The following is a 20,559-nucleotide window of genomic DNA, read 5'->3' on the forward strand; positions in this document are numbered from 1 at the left end:
ATGCTAGAATTAGAGGCAAATGTGTTAGCAGCAGCCAACCCAATTTTGTATTTGGCTAATGAATACATACACATGTTTCAGGCCTGCTGGTGATATTCATGCAAGATGATGAGTAGGAAAATAGGAATTGTTTTTACTGAAAACAAAGATTTTTACTGAAAATCAATTAAAAAGAGAAAAGGAAAAGAAAAACCCAGAAAAGTCAAAATGTATAAGCTTTTCTCATGCATTTATTTTGCTTAAACATTTAATTTTAGCATTTAATCATAGAATCACATAATCACAGAATAGTTAGGGTTGGAAAGGACCTTAAGATCATCTAGTTCCAACCCCCCTGCCATGGGCAGGGACACCTCACTAAAGCATGCCACGCAAAGCTTCATCCAGCCTAGCCTTGAACACCGCCAGGGATGGAGCATTCACAACTTCCCTGGGCAACCCATTTCAGTACCTCACCACCCTAACAGTAAAGAATTTCTTCCTTATATCCAATCTAAACTTCCCCTGTTTAAGTTTTAACCCTTTACCCCTTGTCCTGTCACTACAGTCCCTAATGAAGAGTCCCTCCACAGCATCCTTATAGCCCCCCTTCAGATACTAGAAGGCTGCTATGAGGTCTCCACTTAGCCTTCTCCAGGCTAAACAGCCCCAACTTTCTCAGCCTGTTTTCTTAGGGGAGATGCTCCAGTCCCCTGATCATCCTTGTGGCCTTCCTCTGCACTTGTTCCAACAATTCCATGTCCTTTTTATGTTGAGGACACCAGAACTGCACACAATACTCCAAGTGAGGTCTCACAAGAGCAGAGCAAAGGGGCAGGATCACCTCCTTCAACCTACTGGTCACGCTTCTTTTGATGCAGCCCAGAATACAGTTGGCTTTCTGGGCTGCGAGCGCACACTGAAGCTGGCTCATGTTCATTTTCTCATCAACCAACACCCCCAAGTCCTTCTCTGCAGGGCTGCTCTGAATCTCTTCTCTGCCCAACCTGTAGCTGTGCCTGGGATTGCTCTGACGCAGGTGAAGGACCTTGTACTTGTCATGGTTAAACTTCATGAGGTTGGCATCAGCCCACCTCACATGCATGTCAAGGTCCCTCTGGATGGCATTCTTCCCCTCCAGTCATTATTCCTTCCCTCCAGCCATTTCTTAACCCCTCTTTAAAGGTTTTGACTAAAAAGAAAAAAAATTACTTTTCTAGAAAGGCAAATTTTTTCTGATTTGGCAGAGGTTTTCCGGGATTTTTCTTTACTTAAATGAGATTTTACCAGTACATTACAAGTTCATATCAATCTTTTCAAGTTGCTAAATGACACAGGTTTTCTGTTAGTTAGGTTGTAAATGCCCTGAATCAAAGCCTGTGTTAATGGGAGCTTGACAATATCCCTGGCATGAAAAATATATTGAGAGCTTCCTGGCTTCTCCTTTTATATATACATCCATCATTATTTGTTCACCTTCTTCTGGGATCAAAATTTATTAGTCAAAAGTAAAAACCTAAGCAAATCAAAACAAGAAAATATCAGACCAAGGCTGCATTTTTTTAAACTGCCTAGTTTCTTCTGGGTCATTAGAATGAGTTTTTTAGTGGTGCTGTGGAGGTTTCTGGAAGATACTGGAGCACTGCTAGTAACCTGTGTCTAACATCTGCCCCACATTCAGCAATAGTAAATGAAATGTGTTGCAATAACTGAAATATTACAAGCCTGTGAAGTCTTTTGGGCATTAAATTGGTTTCTTTGGTTTATTTTTGCTTCATTTTTTTTGCCTGCTGATTGCCTAACATACACTGGAGCTCTAAAAATGATGATCTGAATGATGGTATTGATGCAACTAAATAGTTTTCTGCAATCCACATTTAAAGATATATCCTTTACATAACACTACCCTGTGCTGAATGGTATACTGGCTCACCAGTAGGTGAGGTATTTCTGTACAGTGAGAGTTAGTTGTAGTTAAGCAATTATTTTGAGTATTTGCATCAGAAATAGCTCGGCCAGCAGAAGCAGGGGACTGTCCCCTGTAATCATCACTGGTAAGGCCACACCTCAAATACTGTGTTCAGTTCTGGATTCCTCACTACAAGAGAGACATTGAGGTGCTGAGGCATGACCAGCGAAGTGCAGTAAAGCTAGTGAAGGGTCTGGAGGGCAAGCCTGATGAAGAACCACTGAGGGAACTGGGTTTGTTTAGTCTGGAGAAGAGAAGGCTCAGGGAGCACCTCATCATTCTCTATGATTACTTGAAAGGAGGTTGTAGTGAAGTGGGAGTTGGTCTCTTCTCTTAAGAGGCAATTGGGCAAGAGGAAATGGCCTCCAGTTGCACCAGGGAAGGCTTAGATTGGATATTAGGAAAACTTTCTTCACTGATAGAGTTGTCAAGCACTGGAACAGGCTGCCCAGGGAAGTGGTGGAGTGACCATCCCTGGAGGTACTTAAAAGACGTGTAGATGTGGTACTTAAGGACATGTTTAGTGATGGACTTGGCAGTGCTGGGTTAATGGTTGGAGCTGATGATCTTAAAGATCTTTCCAACCTAAAGCTTCTATGATTCTATAACTCTATGTGATGTAGGAGAAATCACAGAAAATTAACATTTTTCTAAAACTAAAGTAATTTATTTCTTAAGGATAAATCCTTAAGACCTCACCTGCCAGATGTACACACACTGCTTTATTCTACTGTATTGCAAAAAAAGACTCAATTTGAATTTTTAGAGGGATTATTGAAACTTTGGATAGTGACATCAAAATTTCCCTACATTTGATTGAAGTGTGAATCATCTTGTCTAACGATCTGCCTGGCAACTGGAGAGTACTGTATGTACCACCAGATTAAGGTGATAAACAAGTGACTACATTCAAAATAGCATTTGAATTCACATTCACATCTAAAAAAACACATTTCTCCCCAGTAGAAGACAAAGGAAGTAGGGTAGGGATACAGCACAGGCAGTAGAAATTAATCCAGGTTTTCAGTTTTTCATTTCCTATTATTCTTGTCACATTTCAAAAGTGTTTAATAACTTGCTACTAGAATTCCTGAAACTTTTAAAAAATGTTATTGCAACCTTTTGATTCTTTCTTGGAATGTTTCTTGGTATAATTTATTATAGTTACAAAAAATGACTATAATTCTCTGTCAGTTTAGGAACAGAGAGATGGGATTAATCATGAATTTTTCATGAGATGTTTTAGTGGAAACTCAAACCTAATAATATCTGTATTTAACTCTACAATTTCTTATTTATATTTTTGACCTATTTCCAACACACTATTTCTGAAAAGTAGTCTTTCTAGGGACAAACTCCATGAAGTGCTACTGATAATTAGGTGATACTGCTATTTTCCATGTTTTGTGTAATATATCAGTTTTACACTAGAAGGCCTTATATTCCTAGACCTGACCATTCACACTGTGAAGGAATATATAGGATAAGGAGTATATTGATCCTAAAGTGGTTGGGTATATTTAAGGATACCTTTGAGCAACCTGGTCTAGTGTGAGGTGTCTCTGCCCATGGCAGAAGGATTGGAACTAGATGATGTTAAGGTCATTTCCAATGCTAACCATTCTTTGATTCAATGATTCTCTGACTCCAAGGCATTTTTACTGACATTCCTATATTTAGCATATTTTAATTTAAGCAATTACACTCTGCCTATCAGGAAGCTTCACTGTCATTTTGCTTACTTTAAACCACACTTCACTATTGCTGGATGGTGCTTGTCTACATTTCAAGAATCAAGAGCCAGCTCCTGGGACAGTGTAAGCATTATTGCTCCATGGAATTATACTAATTTACACTAGCTCAGGATCTGATCCATATTTTCATTCTCTGTGTCTTAATTTAGGCTAAGTTACACCCTATAAATCTATTCTCAGTTGTTATTTTCTGCCTCTCAAGCTTCCAGTAGGAGAGCTTGTATTCAGGTTTCACAGCCAGGCAACAAAAGGCTTCCCCTGGGTACTATGCTACTCTTTTAAAAACTAAAGCACACAGGCTGCCGAGGCAGAGCATTTAAATAGCAACATTCATTACTCCGGCTGAAGGAAAAAAGGTCAGCTCCAGCTGTAATCTCCTGCTGTAAATTTGCTAGAGAAACAACATGCCAGTAAAAGTACACATTAAACAATATCGTTGGCACTGGGACACTCCAGCCCCGCTGGTGATAACGATATCGTGGAACCCGACATTGAGGGAACCCCTTGTGTCAGAGAGATCCCTCAGCACTGCCACAGCACCGCCCAGCCACCCCCAACACACACGCACTACACGGGAGTGTATCTGTGGGCATGCACATGCGATGTCCTCTCTTCGTATGGGGACGACTCCCTGGCGGGCTGGTGGGCCATGGCCCCGCTGACAGAGTTTTCGGCACGTCGCCGGCCGGTTGGCCGGGTGCCTGGCAGTCTCCTTGGACTGACACATTTTGGGCAGAGCAGGAGCCATGTGGCCGATGTTAGTAAACATCAACCCGCACAGCCTGGGTGAGCGGCTGGCGGCGCGCAGGGCTCCGCGGAGCCCGCCAGTGCCCATCCCTCACCCAGCAGCTGCGCCCGTCTCCCGGCAACGGCGCGAACAATGGGCTGGAAATGTAGTCGGCGGCCTGTACGGAGAGGGCCCTATGGAGGGAAAGGGTCTGCTGCCCAGCCTGGGCGCAGCCTGCTGCCCACCCCAGAAAGAGAACACCCTGAAATACACAAAAATGCACACAAAACGGCGTCAGGCTGTGTTATCACCCCAGCATCCCTTCAGGCACATTCCCTCTCGCCCATCCAGGTGTTCAGGCTCCATTTTCATTGTGCCTTCCTGGCCACCCAGGCAGAGGGGCAGGATTAAGGGCTGGATGGCACAATGTTAACGTAAAGGGCGTTAGGTTTCAATAGGAATTTGTTGGGCTTTCTCTCTCCTATCACAATATTAGGCCTGTGTCTGTGTGGCAGAGACCAGACTGCAGTTTGTACCTCGTCGCTCTGGGAGACAGAGGGGCTTCTGGAGACGCTCAGTTTTACAACAAAAAATCCAGCTTTCAGCTTCCAGTTCCTTCTCCCTACAGGCAACAAAAAAAAAAAAAATGGTGTGGATTTAATACGTCTTGAAACCCTCTGGACAAGTAACTGAACTGTCCTGAGGTTGCTCACCTGGAGAAGGCAAAGGCAGCCTCCCTCATGCACTTGCAGCAGGAATAGTTTCACCTACTTGTAAGACCTCTACAGCTGTGCACAAACAAGGAAATCTTTATGAGAGGAGTGGACACAGTTATAAACTTGGCAAAACACAGCAGCAGTGTCTATATGCAAATAAAAAAACCCATCATCTCCTAGTAAGTCCAGTTTTAATTTACTGAAGTATTTTCCTACCAAGCTGAAGTGTTTTCCTACGTCACTGCACCCAGATGACAAACCCTACTTGCCATTCAGACAGCAAGTCTGTATTTGGAGGAAGCTTTATAGAGAAAAGCAGCACTTCCCTGGAATACATTCAAGTCTCCTGTCTCGTATCAGCTACAAAATCTTCAGAAAGCACAGTTTCTTGCAACACAGCCCTTTCTCCATACAAAATTAGGCCTTTGGGACCAATGTCTCTTTTTGTACAAGTCTTCCATGGAATATCTTAGAATTTTTAGGAGTAATTGGTTCTTATTACACAACTGAGAAACAATCATGCTTTCCTCAAAACCTATTGGGAATCTGTTCCCCAGCAGAAATCAGTATCATTGTATAATTATGTTGACTTACCAAGTACCACTAAAGGAATTGCATGTCATAAAGGACAAGTATCATTGTGTGACGATAAAGGACTGTATGGAATTTTTTACTCCTTTTCTGCAGGAGTATGTGTACATGTGTGTGCAAGATGACAAGAGTCTAACCTAAGGCATGGGGAGAGGTAATTAAAAAAAATGTGTCCAAATGCCAGGTATGTCATCTCTATTGGTCATATGTCATGTGTAAGTCCTGTGAAGATCCAAATGAGATTTAGAGGTTTTGAGTTTGATGCAATGCCTGTCCAATGAATATTTATTATGCATGATTTATATAATGTAGTAATGCTCTTAGGAATGTACTGAACTGAAGAAAGTTCACTGTGTGCAGAAAGAGTGTGCTAATTAAGAGATACCATACACATGTCACCACAGGGAAGCTTTCAATTGGGAAAGTAATTCATTGACTGTTTGTGCATTTTGCATCCGAGATCCATTTCTGATAAAAAAAATAAAAAGAAAGAAGGTAAGATGTTACCTTGTCTGACTGCATTCCTGTTGCATAAAAGAACCAAAAAGAATGAGGAAGAGAGTCCTGGAGCAATGCAGGGCAAGAGACAGAGCTCAGAGGCAAAACTGCAGGCTGGATTTTATACCTGGCTCTTCACGTTCACTGGGATCTGTTAATGTTCAAATGCCAGGAGAGCAGGAAAGATGCTTCGACCCTGGAAAACTCTTTTTGGCCCCAGACATGAATATGAGCTGCAATTAAGTTACTCAGTATAAATCCAAAAGTTCCATTAGAAGACATTTAAATTTTGGTGGGTCTGGTTGCTGTAAAAGTCGCTGAAATGCTGAAAGTTCCTTTGTCTGTTAGGGCATGAAAATTTATTGGTTATCTTTATTACAATCATTTCAGTGGGCTGACTTTGGACCTAAATCAAACTAGCACGGCATGGTGCATCATATACAGTTATGCATAGCTGTTTGCATTGATCAGCTAAGTCCCCTTACCTTCCAGTACAAGGTGGCCACATCCAACCTTCTTATCAGGAGTGCTCCATGACCTGTGCTAACCACAAGCTCTCTCTGACCACTGGTTGTGCCAAAACCCTGCCAGGACACGTACTGACCATGTAACAGTGGGGACAATCACAGACCACTGTCAACATATGTGCCCTGGGCCTCTTTCACTTCCTAGCTCATAGATAATCTGACAGATCCAAGCACTAAATCAATATGCTTTGGTGGGAACTGGGACAGACTCAGCTGGTCTTTCCCTGTTGAATTTTTCTAATTACACTCTTAATTCTGCAGGTCTAATTATTTATATTACAGTAACAACATTACCAATAAAAATAAAAAAGGAATGGGATTAAGAAGTTAAAAACCAAACAAAAAATCGTGCATTTCCAAAAATGTATAAAACAGACCTTTCTGTTTGGGGCTCAGTCCTGCTGCTACAGTTTGATCTAGACAGCAAGACTATTGTATCCAGGGCTGAGTCCATGGAAATACATCTGGGCTTCACAGCTCAGCTGAGCAACTGGAGAGACTACAGGTACACTCCCAACTTTAGTACAGAAAATTGATGATGGGTCATAATCTGAAGAAATTTTTTTAAAGCTATTTTGTTTTTTTTGAATGAAAATTGGGGAAGAAAGACAGCAAGAAAGGAGGATGGAAGGTTTGTGCATGGGATTGAGAGCTTCCACTTTAACGCCAGAATAAGATATCTTATTCTTCACTGGCTCTGCACAAGTCATTAGGTCCTTCTGCCTTGCCTGAAGACCTCAGTGCAGCAGGGAGCAGAAAGCTTTGTGGAGCATTTAGTAGTCTGAAATACCAAGGAACCTTGTCTGTGGAAGACTACTCATGACTCCTGTGCAGTCAGTGGAACATCAAAGATTTACTAGGCGCCTAAAGCCTAGTGTGAAAGGCCTTAAAAATATTGTTCTGCTTAGGTAGGGGGATGTACATGTAAAAATTTTTGGTAAACCCTGCACTACATTGCATATTTAGGTGGAGAAAAACAATAAAACTGCCTTCCGCAGAGAAACAGCTCACCACGGTTTAGGTCTTGATTCATAATCCAATGAAGTAAAAAATATTCCTCCTGTTTCACTCGTTTCACAGGTACTTGGCATTATTTTTGTTATTGTCCAATTGTTATTCCTTCTTTTACATCTTTCTACTCTCTTACTCTGGATCATTTGTCAATACATTATATGTGATGTTCCTGGTAACAAAACACAATAAAAATCAAAACACACTGATTTGGCTCTACTAACAATAGAAAACAGATGGGATATTTTTCAGCAAGTTTGAAAAATCAACACATTTCCCTGGTAATATCTAATAATCATAGAATCATAGAATAGTTTGGGTTGGAAAGGACCTCAAGATCATCTAGTCCCAACCCCCCTGCCATGTGGGCAATAAGTGGCATTGTTGTCATTTTATAGTTTATACCAGAAATAGACATTAACTCACTAGCTTTGATGAAGCATCTGTAGCTCTGTGAGGTAAGTCTCAATTTACAAGTCCTGGGCTGTGCATCCTGCACTGAGGGAAGTGAATCCAGATTTTTCCAAGGTTCTACTGCTGCTGTAAAGACTGCAATATTGTTACTTAAGTCATGCAATTTGGAATGACATTTCCAGCTTTTGTTTTCTTATTTAATTTCATTTTACTTTCTTCCTCTGCAAAACTATGCCCAGTATAACAAGAGGATAAAATCGGAAGGCTTACCTAATTACTACTGCATTACACTTCTATGAACAATGCAAATACTGAACATTAGACAAATTACTAATGCAACAATGCAGCAGTTCTTTCTGTGGCACAGGATTTCTCTGGGAATGTTATTTTATTGTATTTCATTTAGTGCTTGTTTGTTTAAGGGGGTAGAACAGACATTGCTGTATTTCAGTTTGATTCAGCAAACATTCTGGCCTCAGTCCAGCAAATCATTTAAGCATGTGCTTAAATGTAATGGAATGAAATTTAAGTTCATAGTACTGCCTATGTATTTAACATACAGTATGGGCTTAAGTGCTTTATACAAAACAGGACCAGGATGATGAAAAAGCATAAAAATAAGGCCCATTGCATTTTTACACACTCAACTTTTAAAACACTAATACTGTTAAAAGGAATATTTTCCACTGCCTATGCTACAAAAACACTGTGTAGTGTGTCCCCCACCCCAACAAAAGCCAACTAACTTTTCCTGATCTGACAATCTGACAGCTCTATCTTGTGTAACTGCTAGTCTGGCCCTTTTAAAAAATATCCCATAAAGTTAAGTGGAAGCTTTGCCTGAGCAAGGTATGCAGAAATGAGTCTCAGGGAGTATATGGAATTTTCTCAGGACTTAGAGCTGTGCCTGTTGTAGCCAAAGGCTAAATTTCTGGTGGAACTCAGTAGTGTTCCTCAGAGTACATTTGCTTTCCATACCAATCTCAGTTTTAGTGGGAAACATAAAACCAACATGAAAGTCATGCTGAAACACACCACAAAGAAAGGTGTGTTCTTAACTTGGGTTACCTAATCCAGGTTAGATAATTTAAGCTGTGGTTGCATAGCAATTTAAACCACTCTAACTACTGGCTGCCAAGGGGGGGTGGAAAGCCAAGGTTGGCTAACAAAGTTCCAGGTTAGATGTGCATCAGCCACAGACCCAGCTTTAACCAGCAGCCAAGGTAGGCAAGGTAACTCGAGCTAACAAATATGAACCTGAAATGCTTAAACAGTGCTTAAAGCCCCCACTGCTTTAACCTGTCTGTGTAACGATATTAATTTTTATGAGGTTTTTGCAATGTAGACAGACCTGTAGAACCTTTTCAAAGACACAGGAAGTCAGTAAACCTGATCGTTGTCCACAATAAAGGAAAACACTGCTCCTTTCTCAGAAGATTTACAATCTGTATGCTGTATTTCCACTGCTCAGGCCCTAAGCTCTTAGCCAATGAAGAAAGAAAAAGAAGCAAACCAAACCTAGGCAGTTTTGTTTTGCAGTTTAGATGCCTAGGGATTTATTTCCTTGTATGTTTGTTTGTTTGTTTCTGCCAAGAGCAGAAACAACCTTCTTGAATTAGTCTGCAGTGAATCAGTCTCTTTACAACAGAAGCATTAAAAACCTATAGGTTTTATTCATTAGTAGAATAATACATATATTTTGCTTGGTAGTGTTTTTTTTTTTAATTACAACCGCATGGAGTTCAGAACAAAGCTACTGTGGCTGCATGGACCTGCTCAAAAATCTCAAAATTCCATTTTAGCTTGTTTCTGCTGCTAGACCTGATTAAGCATACCAGTTAGCTAAAATGTACTAGTTTTTCTGCTGCTCCATCTTTCTTGCCATCTCTAGTCCCTGCTGGCCAAAAAAAAATATGTAAATGGTTATTGTTTTGCATTTCTAGCACATCTCAAAGGGAGGAAACAATTATGCTTTTGATCAAAGAACAGAGCATGAGCTAATCATATATATTCTCTCAACTACCCTCATGCTTCATGCTAGAGAAATTGTCTTTTTCAAACTTGTCACTTGCTTAGTATAGATTTAAAGAACATTGTCATGCATTTTACACAATATAGAAGGATTTGAGTGCCTTTGGCCCAGTTTCTGTAGATTTCACTCATTAATGAAAAAGTGGGAAGAAAGCACAGTCATGCACAAGTGCATATGGACAGATGTTGGCCTTGCTTTTTTTTTAAATAGTGTTACACGAGTCCGTTTATCTGAAGGTTTCTTGGTATTTTGAATTACAAAACTGGGCACAGATTTGCTTCTCTTGCATTCTCTCCTGTTTAAATTTTGTTTCTGAATGCTGACTTCAGCACCAGGTTTCCCTGCACACCAGAGGTGTAGTCTCTGGGGACAGAGGGAAGGGGAAGGGGTTATAAAATGTGGATTTTAAATACATGTTCATATGAAATTGTCCAAGGATCCTATTCCTATCCAGGATGGTGAACAGAAGCAGACAAGCATTATAAGTTCCAAGGCACTCCTCTGTGCCTCCTTGTGCAGAATGTCTATCCCTGAGGCTTACAGGAATGCCCAGAACCAGGAGAAAGGATTTAGCCCAGCACTGAAAGACCATAGTGTTAGGAAATGGAAAACACATTGGAAATGTGTGTTAACCCTAACGGGAAAACCTAAGCAACTCATTTTACTTCCAGCCAACAAAACCTTTGAAAGAACTTGTGCTGCTTTATGTTCAGGTATCTACATTTGGAGCTCCACCTTATGGCTTTGGATAAGGCTTCGGGTTTAATTCAGCATAAGGGTGAAGTGAGGCAATGTTCTAGGTGTTTGTATGCTGGATTTTGCCTTGTTTTGTAAGAGCTATAGAATTTCCTGTCTGAAGATTGTCAGTTCACTTTTATCTTCTCATCTCTAATTACATTTATTATATTCCAGAAGACTAGAAATAAACTGAATTCTATGCTAACCTGAAACTTTAGAGCAGAGGATGTGGATTAGTGCAGAAGATTTGTTTATGTTTGATCTAAGGTAGATCAAAACCAAACAAAATCTGTGGGGCCTAAGAAATTAATCTACTGATCCCAAAATTACCACATGCACTCCAGATCTTCTCTCCTAAACTAGTGCTAAAACATCTTAGCACTGACCTAGAAGAAATTGGCTGGGTTTATAACATTCTTTCACTCCCTTGCAGTTTACTGTAGGTCAGTGAGCTTTACACCAACCTCTCTGGTCCAGTGTGGCCCAGGAAATTACAAATATTTTCAGCTGTGTCAGGTTCTGCATATGTAAGTTAGGAGGTTCAAAGGGAAGTTTAATTGGCACTAATCCTCATCTCCACTTTTGCTCACCTCCTCCTCTTTTCTCACTAAGCCTTCCCACCTCAAAGCCACAGAAGCTTTACAATTTTTCTTATAAAAATATATACATTTAACCCTTTGGCAATCTCTTAATGCCCTTTTATTAAATCCCTCAACTCCCTTTATTAAGGCCAGGGTAATTAAAATGATTATAAACCTTTCTTGAGTGATTATACCCTTTAATCACAGTGCATATTTGCTGAGATGTAGGCAACATTTGTGGTGTATCAAATATAAAAATATTTTGGGCAGAGATGTTTAATAATAATTTTTAAAACTATGATCTTGATTAAGGAGGTTTAGGGCATTAAAAATCATATCTACATGTGGTCACCATGAAACATTGAAGGACTTCAAATACACACATACAATGGCACAGTTATAATCAGGTTTCTCAATTTCTTTCACTCCACCTCAGCTGGAGTAATCTGTCCTAATGCCATTGACTCCTAAGGTGCTACACTGCTTTACAGAAGCTCAGTTTACTCGGAACCAGATCAAATGTACAAGTAAAATCCCTTGTTGGATCATTATTTCTCAGACAATGAAGAAAAATCAAGGACTTTTCTTCTGGAGTGAGCTTGGATCTCCTGTCTGGGACTCCAAAACTGTGCACTCATCCCATAAGCAGCAATACTAAAGTGAATGCATCCCCCTGAAAGTAAATATGATCAGATGTTGCTGCAGTATGGTCATGCACAAAGTAAGTAAGTTTAGGAACCCCTGTCCAGTGTAAAATATAAATATGCACTGAACCTTTATCATTGAGGCTTGGGGTTTAATTGGGATGTTATTAGTTAGAACTTCCCACTCACAAAAGTATGCTTCATTTTCATGTGCATAGGTCATCAAACAGGTCCAAGTGATAGGAAGTCAGTCCTCAGTAGTTACTAATCTTTTCTCAACTATTGGAGGGTCATTTAATCTCTGTGTTCCTTTTATTTCTTCATGCCTGTTAATATACAGCTTGATTTTCAGTTGATACTTCTAAGACCAAGCTCTCAAGTATTCAAAAGCTGAGTCTTCTTTGAGGGAAATACAGAAGTGATAATACATGCATGATAATTATCCGCATGCTGTACTATAGCCTTGGGAAAGAGTGCCTGGAAAGCTGCTCAGCAGAAAACGACCTGGGCATGCGGATAGCCAGCTGAACATAAGCCAGCTTGTGCCCAGGCAGCCAAGAAAGCCAACAACATCCTGGGCCATGTAAGAAACAGTGTAGACAGCAGGGCCAGGGAAGTCATCATGCCCCTGTACTCAGCACAGGTGAGGCCACACCTCAAATACTGTGTTGAGTTCTGGGCCCCTCAATACAAGACAGACATTGAGGTGCTGGTGAGGGTCCAGAAAAGGGCAACAAAGCTGGTATAGGGCCTTGAAAATGAGACTCATAAGGAACAGCTGAGGGAACTGAGGTTGTTTGGTTTGGAGAAGGCACGGGGGGGACCTTATTGCTTTCTACAGCTAACTGAAAGGAGGTTGTAGTGAGGTGGGGGTCAGTCTCTTCTCCCAAGTAATAAGCGATAGAACAAGAGGTAATGGCCTCAAGCTGGGCTGGGGGAGGTTCAGACTGGATATTAGGAAAAATTTCTTCACAGAGAGAGTGGTCAGGCATTAGAACAGGCTGCCCAGGGAAGTGGTGATATCACCATCCCTAGAAGTGTTAAAAAACTGTGTAGATGAGGCCCCCAGTGATACAGCTTAGTGGTGGTCCTGGGGTAATCGTTGGGCTTGATGATTTTAAAGGTCTTTTCCAAGCGAGCTGATTCTATGATTATATGATTATAGGCCAAAGACACTCTTATAAAGTTGTAGAATGACATGGATAAGTATAGAAAGTGTTTATTTACTCTGACACTTGCAACTAGACTGATGCCTGAAATTTTAAAATTAAAGAGATCTGATAAGAAATAAACTAGGTATCCAAGACTTTTTTAATTGCCATTTTTTATTAATAGTGAGGAAAAACGTTATTTTTTTTTAAATAAAGTAGGATAGATGGCTTACTGTGCCTTACTATTGACCACTCTGAATTGCTGTTTATTTTCACTGGTGCTTACATGACTAAAGCATCCAATCACTGTGTATTGTCAACACCAGCAGCAGAAAATAAAAGTATGCTTTTCTTTACCAAAGGAGTTCATAGTAACTTAACTGTTGCTACATTAATAATGAATGCATACGCTTAAATTATTCCAGAAAATAATATTCAGTCTTTAAATGTACTACTGACAAAAGTGAAACAATATTAATTAATAGGCATTATTCTATTTTATTCTAATTGCATGCTTGTGTTTTCATAGTCTTTCAGAAACAAATGCCAGTAAGAAATTAAGAACTCAAAATTGAGAAAGAATATAAAATACAGCACAACTTAACTTGCCATGTCTACAGTTTTCATTCAGAGGTCTTGGAAAGTCTTGAGTTCCTACTTCATACACTCCTACTGAAGTCAACAGACCTATAGCCACTCAGAAAACATTCAGCAGCTCACAGAATGAGACCCTGTCTTCTACACTTAAATACACTGTGACATAATATAACTGTTAGAAAAGGTGAAACTGCAAAGCAAAAAAGATTTGAGTTATTTAAGTGTTTGAATGAAAAGAGGAATTGACATAGAGTGATATGAAACAATTACTGCAGACCCCAGGAGCTGTGAAAAGAAATAGTTTTCAAAAGAACAGAAAGATAAATTTATAAGGACTAATGGAGTAAGGTTATAGAAAAAAAAGTGAAGAGAAACACTGAAATACTTAGAACTATAAAAGGTCCAACAACAAGCTGTATAAGTTAATAGTAGTTTTTCTGAATGTTCATCTACTTTGTTTTTCATCTGGATTTTTTTTTTTATTTTTGGTTCTAGTTTGGTTTGGTTTTGGTTTTTGTTTTTGAATTTTCATTTTTTGGGGTTTTTTATATTGAAAAGAATGTGATATGTGTTATCATTTAACTTAATTTAAAATGCTGTCAGTATATCAATATCTGAAATGTACCAACATGCCCTATAAATGAACTTTGTGGAGGTGTGGAGAAAATAAGGGCATGCCCACCATTCAATATCGTAACACAAAAGATATTTTAGGAAATTTTATTAGTAGTACAAGTAATTTTCTGGCAATGATGAATATTGGTATACATTGATGTTAAACAAGACATGTGAGAGGATAGATGAAGTCCAAAGATAATAGTTATGGAGATGCTGTTATAGAGGATCAAAACTAAAAAAGGATGAGTGTTGCAGAAAAGATGACCTAGATGGAACTGGATTTAAGATTACTTGACTAGTTCAAGAAAAACTTTAAGATGTTTAAGTCAAATAAAATGAGTGGAGGTCAGGACTAGTAGGTCTCAACTTGTAACTTAATGCACTGAAGTCTGAAGTTAGGTGTTAATGTATAGGTGTTTACGTGTTCACTATATACCTGGGCTTCATTTTATAGCCAATAGAGAGATAATCAATACAGTGAACTGCACCTAAAGAAATAATATAGTTCACCCTAAAACAGACACCTACACTGAATCACTCTGCAGACTCCACAGACTATAACAGCACTTAGATATCAAGCTTTCAGTTAGATATCTACAAATTCATAGCAGCCTTCCAGTATTTGAAGGGGGCCTACAGGGATGCTGGTGAGCGACACTTCATTAGGGACTGTAGTGATAGGACAAGGGGTAACGGGTTGAAACTTAAACAGCAGGGTTTAGATTGGATATAAGGAAGAAATTTTTTACTGTTAGGGTGGTGAGGTACTGGAATGGGTTGCCCAGGGAGGTAGTGAATGCTCCATCCCTGGCAGTGTTAAAGGCCAGGTTGGACAGAGCCTTGGGTGATATGGTTTAGTGTGAGGTGTCCCTGCCCATGGCAGGGGGGTTGGAACTAGATGATCTTGAGGTCCTTTCCAACTCTAACTATTCTATGATTCTATGAAACTCATCGCAGGGGGGTTGGACTGGATGACCTTTGAGGGCCCCTTCCAACACAAGCTATTGTGTGATTCTATGAAACAAACATCCAGATTCAGGTGTCTTAAGCTGACCCTCACATCTACAGTGTTGGTACATTTACCTAGTCACCTAAGGCTTCTCTATAATTAACACAGAAAAAAATTGTATTTCTAGGGTGAGATTAATTTGTGTTATTTTAATATTTATTTAAGGATTAAATTAACTGTGCACAAAAAATACCTGCTTTCTTTATCAACTAAAAAGAGTTGGTATCTGGTCTGATGAATCCCCCTTGCCTTTTGCATGGCTACTTAGCTGAGGGACACAAAAAGAAAGAAAAGAAGTACTAAAACAGATCAGCTTAAAAATTACTAAAGCCTTAAGAAAGATAATAGACATTACTGAAGTATATTACATCATTGCCTAGCTTCATTAGCAGCATTAAGGTATGTTTGAAAGAAGTGTTCATAAATTTATGGGTTCACTATGGTATGTCTTGCATTATCTTGTACATCTATGTACCTACTCCACTCATGGAAGAAATAATACAATGGAGCTGAAGCACACTGTGGTTTAACCAGGCTTGTTTGTCCAGAAGTAGAGCTTTTAGAGAAATGTTTCTAATTATAATTATTGAGGATGTGACTCCAGAATGGTGCCTGGGAAACACAACTAATGATTGTAGAAAAAAAATAGGGAAAAAAAAAAGCCTTCAGAAACACTGTTTACAATAATTTTTTTATTAACAGATTACTAGATAAAACTGAGCATGTCTCTTAGGCTTTGTTTTACACAGGAATTTGCTCTTGCTTAAGAGAACATGCAATTAATTCTAAAGGAATCAACCAACCATGTTCCCAGAAGGTCAAGGAAGGTGATTCTCCACCTCTACTCTGCTCTTGTGACACCCCATCTGGAGTACTGCATACAGTTCTGGTGTCCCCAACATAAGAAGGATGTGGACCTGTTTGAGAAGGCCATGAAGATGATCCATGGGCTGGAGCACCTCCCCTGTGAAAACAGGCTGAAGGAGTTGGGCTTGTTCAGCCTGGACAAGGCTCCAGGAGACCTTCGAGCAGCCTTCCAGTATGTAGAGGAGGCCTACAGGAAATCTGGAGAGGGACATTTTACAAGACATGTAGTGGTAGGATAAGGGTGAATGGCTTAAAACTGAAAGAGAGGAGATTTAAACTAGCTATTAGGATGTTCTTCACTGTGAGGGTGGTGAGGCACTGGAACAGGTTGCTCAAAGAAGTTGTGGATGTTCCATCCCTGGAAGTGTTCAAAGTCAGGTTGGATTGGGCTTTGAGCAACCTGGTCTAGAATCATAGAACATTTAGTGTTGGAAAGGACCTCAAAATCATCTACTTCCAACACCCCTGCCATGGGCAGGGACATCTAACACTAAACCATATCACCCAATGCTCTGTCCAACCTGGCCTTGAACACTGCCAGGGATGGAGCATTCACAACATCCTTGGGCAACCTGTTCCAGCACCTCACCACCCTTACAGTAAAGAACATATGAGATGAGTAACACATAGGCCATAATTTAGTTGTAAGTCATAAATTTTAAGTCTGATAAATGTACACACCCGTCCATTTCATCATGGAGTAAAAAAATACTTGGAATCAATAGTATTTAGCTTGTAGGGGCTTTTTTTGTTATTTATGAAGTATTTAGTTGTATCTTATTATGATCATAAATACAGGAAACAAAATACCTTTGTTTGCTTTTTATTCAAAGGACCAAGTGCTCTGTTAAAATATACACTTGGCTTTATTTAGCCAGGTTCATGAATCAACTCATAAGGAATCCCTTGTGCGCATATAGCATGTATGTTGATATATACATACAGCGTTAAGTACAAGGAATCTTCACAGCTCAGAGATCAAGAATTAATTTTATCTTCTCTGAGCTGACTGTTGTTCAGATATACATCTAATTAATCACACTAACAAAAGGTAGGAGCACAAAGCTGGATGAGAATCACAGATCTGCAGGCAGGGGAAACTGTCACATCATGTAACCCAACGGCAAAATGCCTGTTCTGCTGTGGCCAAGCCTCCTTGCAGGATCAGCACAAACAGTTGGGCAGCTAAAACTAGTGTATGGTAGCAGATTGGAAACAGTAGCCCAGCCGAAGTGAAAGCTTGCCTGGGCTCTCATTTCAGGCAGTTGCTGAGGCCAGTTGCTCCATTGCTTACCAATGCTCCAGTGGTCGCCAGAAGTGTTGGAGCAAAAACTTCTGTCCCAGCCCTACCATCAGCTTCTCTTCCATGTTTTTCACCATTATTTTCCTGTGAGGTACCTGGAAGTGCTGCATTTCTCCTGTTTCTACAGCAATCCCGGTTTGTTTTAAAGAGGTCCTTGTGACACCACATACTCCTTTAACTTTGATGTGTTTGGGCTCCTGAGAGAAGAGCCACCACATGTGGTTTAGGCATAGAGAGGAAGAGAAGGAGAAAGAGAAAAAGGAAAGAGGAAATGGACACAAGGAAAATAAAGGAACCCAGGTATAAATCACGAAGCATTTGCTGAGAGTGTGATAACACTGTACCCTAATGGTACATTAGAAAGTCATTAAATTCATGATCTCACACTTAAAACTTTAAACAAAATTAAATCTTCTGATTTAAATCAATCACAAGCTAGAAAATGCAGGCTTAAGAATGGGATCCTTTTACAGGCATTTTATTCGTTTGGTTTATCAGTATACTTATGAGGAGCAAATGTGCCCTCTGCAAATTACTCACATCATGAAATCCCAAGCAGTCCTGCCAGGACCTGGTGATAAGTTGCTATAACAGCAGCCTGGGGTTTGAGAAATGCACTTTCCTTCACACTCACGGCAACAGGTGATCCAGTGGTAATGACATCATTAACACATTTCACCTTTTTAAGCTCTCCCTCTGGTGTTATACCAGTTTATGGAGGAATCATTTAATCTTGGTGTTTCAGGTCCCTTGTGTTCTTAGTGGTATGTTTAAGAAAATAAACAGAAAAGTGGAAGGAGATCATCCTTTGGGATATATGATTTCGGAGGAAACCATCTGATTTCATCAGCAGATTTAGTCTTTTATTAAGAACTTGGAAATTTTTATAACAGACCAGATAAGATTGCAATCAGTCTATTTCAGTTTTCCCTTCAGAAATTGGTAATACTCACTTTTTAATAAGAAGTTATTGGGCACTTGCACATTTTTTAACAGATTATCCAGACAGGTGTTTGCTTTTCTTATGCAAATGTAGGTATTTATAGTAAAAAAAATAAACAAAAAAAAAATGTTCAATTTCCTTGTTTGACTGAGTCCCGTGGACTCTTCATATGCATGCAGAAGGACCCTTTGCTACTGTTGTGGCTACGTCTCTATGTCCTTTTCTATGGACACTTTAGGGTACTGATTCTTCAGAAAATATTACTAAATGAGTTGTTTACCTCTTCTTTTCAAAAGCTATCTTTCCGACAGTCTGTTCTTTTATGGTGTAAATACAAAAGAATTTATTTAACAGTTGTAACAATAACATCCTACAACTGAGATTTTTGTTTACAAAAACATTTGTCCTTGATAACTTGCTCTCCACAGCAACAACATGAAAATTAAGCTATTAACTCCAGAAAGTTATTTAAAAGAAAAAAAAAAAAAGACAACCCCAAGTTACTGGTAGCAGAGCCTATAGCAGCAAACAGTACAGTATGTGGGAACATTTCTGAACCCAGGGGGCCAGATTCCATCTCCATTGGCAGCAGCTGGATGTTTATCACTGAATTCAAAACCATCAGGCCATTGCTCCCAGACTGAAAGAGGCTTTTAGATGGGATTTGTGATGAATATCCAAACAAACCTGAGTATTTGACACCTTTGTTATACTCTAAATACTTGAACACCACAACAATACAAACCAGAACTGGGTTGTCTGCAGAAGATAAAGAAGTAATTGCTGTCTTCAACTACCTAATGGGAGGTCACAGAGAAGATGGGAGACAGACTTCAGGGAGGTTAAACACAAGACAGGAGGCAATGGACAGGGGTTGGAACAAGGGAAATTCCAAACAGCTAGTAGGAAAATTTGTGTCAGTCACGGAGGTCAAAAACCGAAACGTGTTGTCCGAGGAGGCTGTGGAATCCCCACCCTTGGGGATGATCAAACCTTGGCTGTATACCACCCAGAACAACCTGATCTAACCCAGGGAAAGGAATCTACTAATTTTTGCTTTTTTTCTTCAATAAGACTCATGTGACTTACATCTTGTTTGAAAACAGCACAACGGTGCAACAAAACATGCTAATAAAATGGGGTTTAAAAATATTTTTGTTACAGCTAGTAAAATTAAATGTACCCTCTAATTGTCCACACCAATTATCTCTACTTAGGCCTTGTCTGCTACTATTTTTTTTTTACTGTACTGGAAAAGTAGAAGCAGCATGATCAAGTCCACATCAAAAGAACAAAACCAAAAATTCTATTTATGGTATGATTGTGGTCCTCAAGTCTGAATTTAGATTATTAAGAAGAAAATTAACTCTATCCCAGCCAAAACCAGGACAAAGCTACTAAGCCTATTCTAGTCAATTCTTTATATGGCATAAGCTTGTGTAGGCCTACCTGAATCAAAATGGTGTTACACCAATTTGTGCATGGCAAGGATCTGGATTTATTGCACTTATATAGTAGTAAGTACAATTCTGTGTTCTTGGTACAGACACTGGCTGGAGCCCATGAAGACACAGGTTACAGTGTGTCCTATACAGTTCTTCCACCAAGAAGCTACTGGAGGGCATAGACATATGACACATTCACTGCTATGGTGGTTTTGCCCACTCTTGCTACTTCCAAGGCAAATACGAGACATTCTGTACCTCCATCACCAGGCAAGCTACTTCCTTTGTGGCTGAAGTAGGGGCAGATGCTCCAAGCTAGCTCCTTGCAAGCTTATCTTTAAACTAATTACCTCCTACTTGGTCATTAATCCATACTTTTTCAGGTTTAGTGTGAGGAAAAGACAGTGTAAGAAATACCTTTACAGACTACAAAATAAAACAAATT

The sequence above is a fragment of the Melopsittacus undulatus genome, chromosome 3, assembly GCF_012275295.1.
Source record: "Melopsittacus undulatus isolate bMelUnd1 chromosome 3, bMelUnd1.mat.Z, whole genome shotgun sequence".
In the NCBI taxonomy this organism is placed as follows: Eukaryota; Metazoa; Chordata; class Aves; order Psittaciformes; family Psittaculidae; genus Melopsittacus; species Melopsittacus undulatus.